Raw genomic sequence first — 12,645 nt, 5'->3', positions numbered from 1 at the left:
ACACTGATGACCTTGACTCAGTAAGAAAAAGGTTAAAGGACTTTTGCCATTTTCTTTTTTGGAAGCAAGGAAGTAGGTAACAAACTTCAGAATATTAATGGACTGGGTAGAATAGATTTTGGGATTCACCAGGGGTTTTTTGGTTATCTGAAAACTTCATACATTGTCAGCCCATTGCTTAAAAATATCAGATAAATGGATCAGTTAGTTAGTGCAGCAGATAGAGCACCAGCCCTGAAGTCAGGAGGACCTGAGTTCAAATTTGACCTCAGACATTTAACACTTCCTAGCTGTGTGACCCTGGGCAAGTCACTTAACCCCAATTGCCTCAGCAAAAAACCAAAACAAAACCAGATAAATGAGGTATTACTATAGCTTTCCATAGTTTTCCATTGATGGCTATTTTTCTTTTATTTGTTCCCATTTTTTCCCATGTGTGATTATCCTTTATTCCCCATTAGAATGAAAGTTCTTTGAAGGAAGGGACTTTGACTTATTATTCTACAAGTCTTTCATAAAGGAGAAATAGACTTATTTTTCTACAAGGAAGGCTGAGGCCTGAATGGGAATATATGCTTTTCCACTGAGATACTATAAGACTGAAAGAAGTCACTTAAAAATAGAATTGCCTCTATCTCATACCTAATACAGGAGAATAGAATTAGCCTACTTTTTTTTAGCCTTTTGATACCTCTTTCCTTTTCTGACCCACAATTTCTAATTAGGAAGCAAAGAGGCACAATGGAACAAACAGTGACTTTAGAATCAGAGGACCTGGGTTTAAGCCTTACTTCTGACACTTACTACCCATGTGATCAGGAAGTAATAACCTTCTTGTGCCTCAATTTGCCAAATAGTTTCTGAGATACCTTACAGCTCTAGATGTATGATCTTACTTTTGGAACAATGCTTCTCTCCACATCTACAAAAGGTGTTATGTCTTTTCTCTGCCTTTCAATTCCATTTATATTTTTAATGGATACCTTTCATGATTCAGTGAAAATGAAGGTAAATCCTTACCCAGTTTAACTTGTGGTTGCTCCTAGAAAAGGGATAAGAAAGTAAGAAGTAGAGAAATAATAAATTATGGTCTTTCCTTTCATCTCCTTCAAATCCCATCTCACCTTCTGAGCTGTCTGTGTTGTACCCAGTACAGTGGATAGTGGTAGGACTTCACTGCAGTTACTGGTGTGACTGACTTGCTTATCTTAATTTGATGGTTAAGGGTTAGCTGATCATTTCTGTCTTTGCTTCCTTACAATTCATTTCTTCACTTCTTTTCTTCAAGCTTTGTTCTACCTCTATACTACTGTGAGAGCCTGATTAAAACACTTTATTTCTCTTGGCAGAGAAGGGTAAATCCAGAAATAATTTTCCTGTGCAAAGGGATTTAAGCACCCCTGCTGACAAGCTTTCAACAGGAAACATTCATCATTGCACATTAATGCCAATGGCCTTGGTTTAATTTCATATCCACCCTTAAAATGCTTTTCCCCCTGCAGCTGAACAGGGCATAAATGATGGGATGGTACAGGGGGTTTTGCCCTGTGCTAGTTGTCTCATGGGCTGTGACTAAAACCAGAGTCATTGTAGGACAATCCTGGGTCACAGAGTGAACTCAGATCCAGAGTAAAGTTCTAGGTCTCTTACTGCTGGCCCTGATTGAGTGTGTTTTGTTACTGGGAGGGCTAATCCTGAATAGCTGCTTTGTGGATTTCCAAGGGAAGTTATGGAGGGAGCAATGTAATTAAAGTAAGAATAGAGTGTCAACAGGAGGGGAAGACAATGAAGATGTGGGAGAAACAGCATACTTAGAATGTATTTAATGAGGTAGGGTAAGGAGCCTGATAGGACTGAAGGAATTCCTCCCTTCCTTCATGAAATAGGGTTTTCAATTGAGTGATACTAACTCCAGCTGCAGGTGTAACTCCAGGTTCTGAAGGAACTACAAAGCATTTCAAATTAAAAATGTCTTCCTGCATACCTCTGAACCCTTAAAATATAGTACCAAGCCACACTAAGTACGAACATTTAGCTTCTTGAGTAATTTAGTAGGGGCAAAAAAAAAAAAAAAAAAAAAAAGTTGGAGCTAGGAAGGGATCCAAAAGATTACCTAAAACACTCTATAAAGAGGTAGAAATGAGGTCTGGAGAGTTGAAGTGATTTTGCTGAGCTCACACAGCTAGTCAAGGGAAAAGTTGGGAATAAAATCTCAGGTTTTCTAATGTTTAAGCCCAAGGCTTTTCCCCTAGGAATTTGCCAGGGCCCCTGCTTCTTTCACTCAGTTGTAGCAGTCAGCCACCAGGCAACTGAACAGACTGATTTCTCAAGTAGAGTATCTGACAGGGATTATTCAGATACTGACTACTACAGCCCTAGAAATGTGGATGAGAGTTTGTTCTGCCCAACCCAACACACCCCATTCTCAACAGCATGACTCTGTCTAGATACTTAGGCAGGTTTGCTGCTGCTAAGATGAGGAATCTTGGGCTCTGCAGTAGAACAAATTCTTTCTGGATTGAAGTTATTGTGATTCTTGCCAACAGAGAGCTGTCAACTGGCAACATTACTACCCCCTCTCCATCATGATCCTTCCATTGAATTCTGAAGATACTCCTGAACCCCAGAGTAGCTGGAGCTATCTCAAGGATAGGACCCTGACTAGCTCAGGTTTGAGAAGCTTGCAGTCTCCCTTGACTATCTTCTTTGGATTTGGTTCAGCTCCCAGTCATAACTTCTTGGAACCATAGAATAAAAGAGCTGAAAGAGCTCTTAGAGAGCATCTAGTATAACCCCTTAATTTCACTAAGAAGGGCACTAAATCCCAGAGATGAAATAATTTTCAAAAATGATAAAATTAGTTGTGGCAGAACTGGAATTGGAATAATGAGATTTCTACATTCCAAGAACATGATTTGGGCTGAGATGGAAGTTTGTCTCTCCTTGTAAAGTTCCAAATCACCTACTTAAACTCTAAAATTCTCAGGTTGTTGCTTTTTGACTGATTGACTGGTTTGTGTTTGATTCTTTAGGATGGCCTTCCCATTCTGGGATTTGAGAAATTTGGGAGTTATGTGGATGGAGATTAGAATTAGGAATGGCACTAATCTAAATTTTGCTGGTCTGAAAAATTTTACTAACAAAAGTTCTTATTACACATATCAACTTTAAAAATATGTAACTCCTCATCCCTCTTGTATCATGCTCCTTTTTTTAGTCTGGATCTATCCAATCACTCAGAAGGTGATTTCAGAAGTTGAGTAGTCTGGGCTAGAGTATTTAGATATTTTACCCATCCACAGAGTAATATGGGTAGAGTAACATTGGTGTAGTTTTGAGACAAATACTCTGGAAAAAAATGATGCTAGATCTCTGGGATAACTCAGTCTCAAACTTGGGTCCAGAAATACTCTGTCCCCCAGAAATTCATAAAAAGATACCTCAAAGTGTGGCAATATGATTTTCAGTAGATGAGCAGTTGATTTCTTGGATGGGCCCTTGTATTTGTTATTTCCATAAAACAGGGCCCAAAAAACCCAAACTCAACTCATTCATTTAAATATTCTGAGCAGCAAAAAATGTATATATAATGTGAATAAATGAACAGGAAAAGGGAAGAGGAAAGGAAGGAAACTGAGGCAGCCAGCCTTGGAACCAGAAGGACTTGGATTCAAATTGCACCTCTGATATGAATGTGTATGCCTTGTAAAGTCACTTAGTTTCTCGGTCCTATAGACAATCCTCTAAGAATCTAAGTTGCTCACCTGCACTGATACAGTTTCTTCACCTGGGAATTCTCTATATGAATTAAATCACAGGTCTAGTCTCTATCCCTAATGCATGGGGATAAAGATGGACGAACAAGAAAGGAAAACTTAGCAGGTAGGAGGTGTCAGGGATGGGGATTTGTGTGCTTCTATAAAACTGACCTTATTTTTTTTTTATTTTTTTACTCAGGAGCAATACTGTCTCCTCTGCCTAAGCTTCCTGTCTTCAGGAATTAAAAGCTGGAAGGTGGGGATGGGAGTATGCTGAGACAGTTAGGGAATATCTATATTTACCTTAAAAACACAGACAGTCACAGCTGCTTTGGATGGCTTTGCCATCTTGTGCAAGATTTGTAAATCATGTGCAAAACTTGACTTGTATAGACAAGCAAATAAAATATATAGACATCATATAGGCAAGTGTTTCCTAGACAAGTTGTACTTGCCTCAGATATAGGTTCTCTTTTCTATCCACTTTTGGCATTTTATCAGGACTAAAAGAACTTGTTGTTTTTAAATAGATAATATCCCTTCCCCTTGATGGAAAGTAGATTTTTGATCCTTAGAATCTGAAGAGAACTCACAAGTTCAATGCCATTTCTAGAGCACGAGTCCTCTACGATGTGTCCAAGAAGTATTTTTAAGCCTGGCCCTTAGAAAGACTAGATTCGAGTTTTGTCTTCACATTTCTATGCCTCTATTTTCAGTCCTAATAAGTCTCTTCTTATTTAGCTATAGAGTCTAATCCGTATGCATTTGCAGCAACCCCATATCTATATGTCATTCTAAATGTCTGGCTAGGTTGTTCCATTTGCAGAGCATGGTTTAGTTAGGGGTGAGAGTGGGAACTAATTTGGCATCAGGTGAATACACAGTGAATAGGAAAGGTACTACTGGCACAACATTAGAATTTAAAATAATGCTTACCCTATAGAGACAGGTTACTCAACGCAACTGAATTTAATTAAGGAACTAAAAATCCTGGTCATATCTCTTTTAGAATACATAAGTTCCCTGCTGTGTCTTCCCCCCAACCCCAGCACCTGGATGTAGATGCCAACAGAATTGCATGTGTACACAAACCCACATGCATGGAGTTTCACATGTTTCACATACCACTTAAGCCAAATTTTTTGCCTTAAGTCCACACATCCCTAATATCTACGATACGAATCCAGAATTTAAAAGGAAAAGGAATATTCTGAAACCAACAAAAATGAAAACAACTTGTAACCAGAAACCTTGTACAAGTACTAAACCAAACCAAACTAAACCAAAAAAGGAAAAAAACAAAAATAAACAAAACTCACCCACAAAACATGGTTACATTAAATTTTTGAAAAGAAACAAAATAATTACATTTTGTTTTTGTTGTTCCCTTTTGAAATTTTGAGGGGAAAAAAAAAGTTACCATAGCACTTTCACCTTGAGCCAGAGTTTGTTTATCATGTTTCTTGTTTAAAAAGAAAGAAAGAAAGAAAATCTGTTTGGGAATATGGAAAAAAAAATTGGAAATCTGAGGTGGAAAGGAAGAAAAGATAGACTGGAAAATTGCATAGTTGTGCAACAGTGGCTTCTCATCAAGGTGAAAGAGTGTCCTCTGATAAAATAGCATCTGATTTTTAAATTTTTTTTTGTCATTATTCAGTTCTATTTATGTTCTTTTGTTTTTCACTATCAACTGTACATGGCACACATTAAAAGGTATATACAGAGCACACACACATACTAACATAAAATGCTTGATGTTAGACAGTCATTCTTTAAATATTCCTTCAAAGTTTGTTCCAGGCAAAGTTTGTATTCATAAATAAACACACTTTTTGCTACATCTGAACACTATTCCTGGCTTAAGCCCATCTCAGTCTTTGTCTCATTCAGTAACCAACCAAAAAGGGAAAAGTGGCAAAGAACCAGTAAAGCACCAAAATGGTTTTGTTCTTATTGAACTTCAATGAATATACTCTCATTTTATTCGGTGGCTTGCATTTTTTTTTAACAAGAGGAGGGGGAAACCACATTTCATTGGCCCTCATCCCTGAACCCTGCCCCATTCCCCAACCCATTTTCTTGAGGTAAAAGTTATTCTTTAACACCCTTGGCAGATGATTTGGCCTTCATAGCCAGAAAGAATGAGAGAACATCACAACATTTTAGCATATATGGTTTCAAAATCAAAAATGGATCTGTTGTACTCATTCAATTTTTCCCCTCCTCTGTGTACTGTTCCCTTCCAACCAATGATGGAAATGAACAGATGAATAATTCCCCATATTAACACTGCCCCAACCCCATCCTCCCCAACCACTCCACAAGCATAAACACAAAGAATCCCTCTCCTCCCCCATTCTACAAGGCATGTATCAATTACAAATGAAAACAAACAAAAGCATATGTTAAATACTTTCCATTCTTGTGGTCTGCCTCAAGTACATTTTGATATATCTCTGATAGTTTACATTTGTATAGGAAATAGCAAAGGGTTGGGATTTTTTGTTACACTTTTTACAGAATCTCTGCGTGTTATCTTTTATCCTTTTCTCTATTTTTAATTTTTTTTTTGGATAAACAGTTGTTTAAAACAATCTATATAGTAAGGCTCCACAGAAAGAATTCTGTGTATTTTTTTTTCTCTAAGAACCAAAGTATATAAAATGAGGTTTGATTCTAGCACCTTTTACAATAATTATGATGTTGTTCCCTTGGTAGAATGTAGCACTACCCAACATCCTGTATATATCCTCCCCTCCCCCCCCCCCAACTATAGCGCAGTGTTCAAATGTATTGCCAAAGGAAGAAAAAATAGTGTGCAAGATGGAGGTGTGAGATTTGTGGAGTAGATAGGAATAGGAGTAAATAAGATTAAACTTAGACTGCTAGAAGCATATAAAACAGTTTTGAAGCACATTAAGTTGCTGTCTCCAAATTAATAGCCTCTAATGATTTTGTTGTCACTGATTTGTCCTCACAAGCTCCCCTTCCCCATGAGGTAGGGAAATGTTATTATCCCCATTTTACAGATGGGGAAACTGAGGCTGAGCTACTTGCCCAGGTCACAGAAGAAGGGCCAGAGTCAGTGTCAGAACTAGAAATCAGGTGAGTTCAGTATCCTATTCAGGCTCTTCCTCTTGGTCCTGGTTTTGACAGCCTCTCACCTTCCAAAATTGATGGGTGGTTTAGTCCTTTTGGAAAGGCAGCACACTGGCTGTTTATGGGGAGTTGGATGGGTTTGGGACTGGAAATGAACATCAGCACCAAGGGAAGTTTGAAAGAAATTTCTCTTTTATTTCTTTTTTTTTTTTAATCTTTCTTGGTTATGGAAACAGCAACTTTTACAGAAAAGAAGAAAACTTTTTGTGAGAGAGTGACCCATCTGATGGTGCTCTTCTAGGCTGTCAGGTATTCTCTGATAGTTATTAGATTCTGTTGAGTATTACATATTTCTGCAGAGGAATGGTTTATCCCCACCACAGCTACATCAGAACCTCCATTATATAATTATAACTATAGTGATATATCTCTATTTCTATTTATATATGTATACATTAAAGTCTGTTACTGCACTGGCATGTGATACAGAGGAAAATATACTGGCATTGCTGTTTGCTGCAAGTGGATGCCTTGACTGGGGGGAGTTACATGAGAGAGAAGCACCGGGGGAAAAAGGCACCACAAGGTTTTGAGAAGTTAACTTGTTTGTCATTACCATCTCAACCTAACCATAGTGAAGGAACATAAAAGGCTTTCATAGTTAACCAAGACCCTGAATTCTAAAGGATTCTAAAGAACCCTGGCAATTGGCATCTGTTTCCACCTATCCCTGCAATACTGAGTGGGAAAAGGGGAAAGAACCATTCATTGGCTGCCATTTTTTCATTCTTGTCCTTTTGGCTGATGAGAGACAGGGGTTCTGACATTAGAAAGAAAGCCTTCCTATAAACCAAAGAGTGGAAAACATCTTGTACTATAGAAACAATTGCCTTTCCAATATAATTGTGTAGTTACAATTCATTTAAATTAAAAAAAAAATGAGGAAAATTAAATCCACAGGCACTGATTGCTGAGAATAGCACCGGGTTTGGATTAGTGAGGATGTGTGCATGCCCCAATCTGTCCACATAGCTGAAACCAAGGGATATTGGCTCAGATTAGACATTAGTCCATCCTCTTAGTCTGGCCAGGAATAGTGGTAATTGTTGGCCATCCCCAAGCACCAAGAACTGCATGTGCCACTAATAAGGAAAAGAGAGGACACAGCAAGGGAAATATGGAGATGATTTTAAATAGAATTATTATTATTTTTAATTGCTGGCCTTGAAATAGATCTTCCTTCACTTCCTGGCCAAAGCCACCCTCCAACTGATTAATGATGTAGAAGTCTAAGGTTGATAAGAAGGTCTGAGCTGAGGACTTAGCTTTTGTTGTCAATGTTACCATCCTCTTTCCTCTTTGGAATAGGGTCCTTTGTATAGGACCACGGCAGTCATGACAGTGTGACCCTATGGTGTTCAATATTACAGGCAATGGCAACAGTACTGACATTTATATGGCATAGTCAGCAAAACATTTACTGGTTTTAGGGACTCTTTCCTAAGATGAATGATATGAAAACCTGCAACAGGCATAATCTTGCAAAGAAATTTCTATTCATGACATGCTAACATTGAATTTTACAAACTGTCACTCCCTTGTGTGATTCCCTAAACAAAGTAATATTATAATAAGATGGTTATTAATTTTTCCTGGCTTATACTGATAAAATAACAACACTGATTAACTCAGAATGAAGAAAATAAATTACATCAATCTTCTTCCCATTTTGTCTCCTTTTACTCTCTAACAATCTGCCCCTGCTTTCAGGATCAATCTAACTGATTTTATAGAAATCCAATTTTTTTCAAACTTGTAATGTATTTTTCCCTTTCATGGATGATTCTAGGAACAAAGAAGGAGCCTTTGGATCTGACCTCTTACTTTGTAGGCATCAGGATGCAATATAAACTCCCAACATATCTCTAATCAACATATTTTTCTCTCAAATGATAACATTTAAAGTACTAAAAGTTTAAGGAGTGAAAACACAGAGTGCTAGATTCTATGCCTGTCCAGACTCTTGAATACATTCATTCAATCTTATGTCCCTGGAATTTCATTCTAGTAATTCAGTGCCTGTGCTGGGCCCCAAATTCCATCCTTTCTATATAGCTATTTGTATCCATTAAGTATCCATAATCCAGGCTCAAACAACCCATACTGCGCACCATTCTTATTTCCACAAAGTGTGAAATGTAATAGTATATGGCCACAACTGTGAAATATCTACAAAAAGAAATATGATTCTCTGGGCCCTTCTTTCTGCTCATGTTGCTATTTTTTTCTCAGCCATTTCATTGGTTTAGCTATACTAAGAGTAAATGAGAGAAGAAAAAGCAGGTGACTATCAAATCATTTAATTTTTTACTATTCTTTAAATTAAACTCAACTAATTAGAATTAGTGTCAAACTGAAGCACTGGTGGGAAGATATAATGCTCTGAAATAAAAGGAAAAAAATCTACAGTACCTTGCATATGGGTATTAAGTATATGTTTGTTGAATCAAATTGAAATTTAAGAATATAAGCTTTCCTCTCCATGTACATAAATACTTTGGTACTTGTTTGACTTGTCTTACTGATATCAGTACTAATTCCATGCTTTCTCATCCTATGTGATCAAATGTTGGCCACAACCTAACTCTAATCTTCTAAGCATTATCTATACCCACTTTCAATAGAGATCTCTTTCTACTTCTTTTAATATTTTATGAATAACCATGAAGCTCTCAGACTTTTCTTCTTTCTCAAAATGTGGCTGGCCTATTCACTTCTTGTTCTGGATGATATCTTACTGCACCAATCAAGTATGCACTGCCTTTTGGATCACTTGCAATTTTAATTTTACTATATCTACTGTGCCAATTATCTACAGCCAGATAGAATCACTGAAAGAATACTGTAGTATTTTTTTTTTTTTTATAAATAGACTTTGGTGGCAGTGAGAAGCTTGGACTCATCTGAAACATTGCACAATTACCATAATACAATCCAGTCCTATCTCCTATTCAATTACAGGCCTGGCTCATTGCCCATCTACAATGCCCATCTAAGATACACATGTAATGGATTAACTACCCATCCAGTTGCAGATACTAAGTTGGATGATATATAATCTCCATCCATTTAGTTTTTCCTATATGGATTGCTAAATTGATCTGTTCTGAATGTTGTCTTTCTCATTAAGGAAGCCCTATAGCGTAAATTTGATACATACATAGTTATATAGTAAAGAAAGATCAGCCATGAAAACTAGAACATTTTTCTAGGCCAGAAAAAAATGCAGGACAAATTTAAATTTTATCACATAGTGAATGGCCTTAATGAAAGTGAAAATAAGTGTCACTTCTTATTTCTTCCTCTGAGAATCCTTAGTTTTCTTCAGTGATTAACTTATAGAAGGCTTCCTTTTAGTAAAACCTTTGCTGAATACTCAAACCAGTCCTATTCTCTCTTTGCTCAAAGTATATCAATCTGCTTAAATGCTAGTAGGCACTTAATAATGATGAATTGAATAGTTTTGTTTAGCTTCTTCTGGATATTTGTCTGTGGAGGAACTGTTTGCTACCCTATAGACACTTTTGTGTTATGGAAATCATGGAATGAAGGATAAATAAGTGAGAAGAGGTGGAGGTGACAATGATCACATGTTCCCAGCCAGAGCACAGTCTATGAGTAAAAAAAGAATTTTTATGACTAAATAATTTGGGAAAATTATTTTCAGGCCCAACTGTGCAAGTATACCCATAAACACTTGAGTCTGAATGAAATCATGCAGCAAGTTTAAAATCATTTTGCATTTTAAAACATTCCATTTTTATCCAATTTTCAAGTTTTCAACTTATCTTTGTGGGGAAAATCTGATGGTTAGATTTGGGCTACAGGCTTATAAATTAAGCTCAATTTCTCCTCCCTTACTGGGGAAACTACTTATACTTATTTCTTCATGTTGACCAAGAACAAAGGGCTCTTTAGCAGCTCTTTGCTCTGTTGGGCCACTGATAATAAGGATGTGAACTTTCTGTATAAAGGAAGAATTCCTGAGAAAAGGGAAGATGTACCCCACCAAAATAACCAATTTGCGCAATCCATTCTCATCCTGTCTTATCTTTTTGTACCTAAGCCTGGTAGTTAAAGAAAAAAAAAAAAAAAAAAAAATCCTGGCTAAGTGCTGAACTGCTTCTGTTTGTAATGTATGTGATTATGCTGTGTGATTTTTCTCCTTTCTCAGCCTAGTCTGCATTGGTCCCATTATCCTGCTCTTGAGCAGGGGCAGAAATTGATTCATTGTTATTCTTAAGAGTGTGGCAATCATTAAAATCCATATATTTTTGGATCTTAACACTAAAGTTTAGAATTTTGTCTCAAATTCATCATGATGTGTGAGTATTTTAAAGTCAGTGACATCAAGAGAAGAGATAAAATTTCCCAGCAGGCAAGGGCTTTGTTTAGTTGAGTTGAAATTATTAATTACTGAAATCTGTTGAAATAAGAGCACCAAAAATATCTCTGCAAGTAGGATATCAAATCTTCAAGACAAAGAGGAGGGGGAAAAAGCAGTTCAGGAAACAAAAAAATAAAAAATGCATTAAATCTGTTCTTAGAAGCTGGGTTAATGCTCAGTTGGCTACTATTCAGGATAAATTGTTGATTATGAATACAGCATAAAATAAAGGAAGACTGGAGAGAAAAGAAGTGACAGGTTTAAAGGTGAGGTTTCTAGAGGTGAATGAACTTTTTACCTTGACATTAGCAGATTATCATGGCAACTGGTGACTAATAATTATGAAGAATGCTTTCGGGTTGCTACTAAATCTTTAAATTTCATTTTTACAAGCAAGCAATTATTATTTTATGTCCTAGTACATTTAGAAATCAAAGTTAAGAATCAGATTTCATTAGAAAGTATTTTCAGATCTAAACTGTTGCCTACAGTAGAATAACATGGGAGAAACCTGAAACATTTTGGCAGCCTTGTGGGGAAAATGAAAATGAAATTTTTATCCAATTTTTGGATAAAATAAAATGAAAACTATAAATTCTGTGTACTTATTAATAGCCAGAGGTTTTGGTTTCTCTGAGAAACTTCTTTAGTCAACTTGTGATTCTTGAATCTTACCACTATCAGCAGTTCTTAACAAGACAACTGAAGCACCATAGACTACCATTTTATACTAGAACATGAAGGATCTTTTGGTCCCAGAGATCTCAGAAAATTGCTTCTCCCTTCATATTAAATACAGCCAATTCACTGGTATGCTAATAGATTGGATTCCAACTCTACAGAATTTCAAAGAGAGCCTGCCTTAGTCTTCATGGGTTGAGAACTGGTAATTATATGGAAGAGCAGAGTGACCTCATAGAGCGGGGGCCCGTCTGTGAGGGAGGAAGACTGTCGTACATATTAGTTGTATGGCCATGAGCAAATCATTTTATCAGTTGGTCTCCCAGGCAGCTCTCTAAGATTATAAATTACAGATAAATTATCAGCTTCATCAGAAAAATAAAGCAAAATTATGTTTAACTTATAATAGTAGAAATTGAACTCATGTGGTTATAATATAATTCATGGTCAGATTCTTGGTCAGTTCTCTGAGAAATTTCTTCAAGGGAGATTAGTAGAGCTCTGTTAAAGTTCATAAGTAGAAATCCATGCTGATATGATAGAGAGAAATAGGTAGCAGTGATAATAAAAACATCATGGCAGTATAGAGCAAATTCAGGAGCTTCCTACAGCTTCTCATCTTTGTCCCATCCATACCTTAAATAACCTTCTCATATTCTA

This window comes from Antechinus flavipes, chromosome 2 (genome assembly GCF_016432865.1).
Source record: "Antechinus flavipes isolate AdamAnt ecotype Samford, QLD, Australia chromosome 2, AdamAnt_v2, whole genome shotgun sequence".
Taxonomy (NCBI): domain Eukaryota; kingdom Metazoa; phylum Chordata; class Mammalia; order Dasyuromorphia; family Dasyuridae; genus Antechinus; species Antechinus flavipes.
This window is presented reverse-complemented; position numbering follows the sequence as displayed.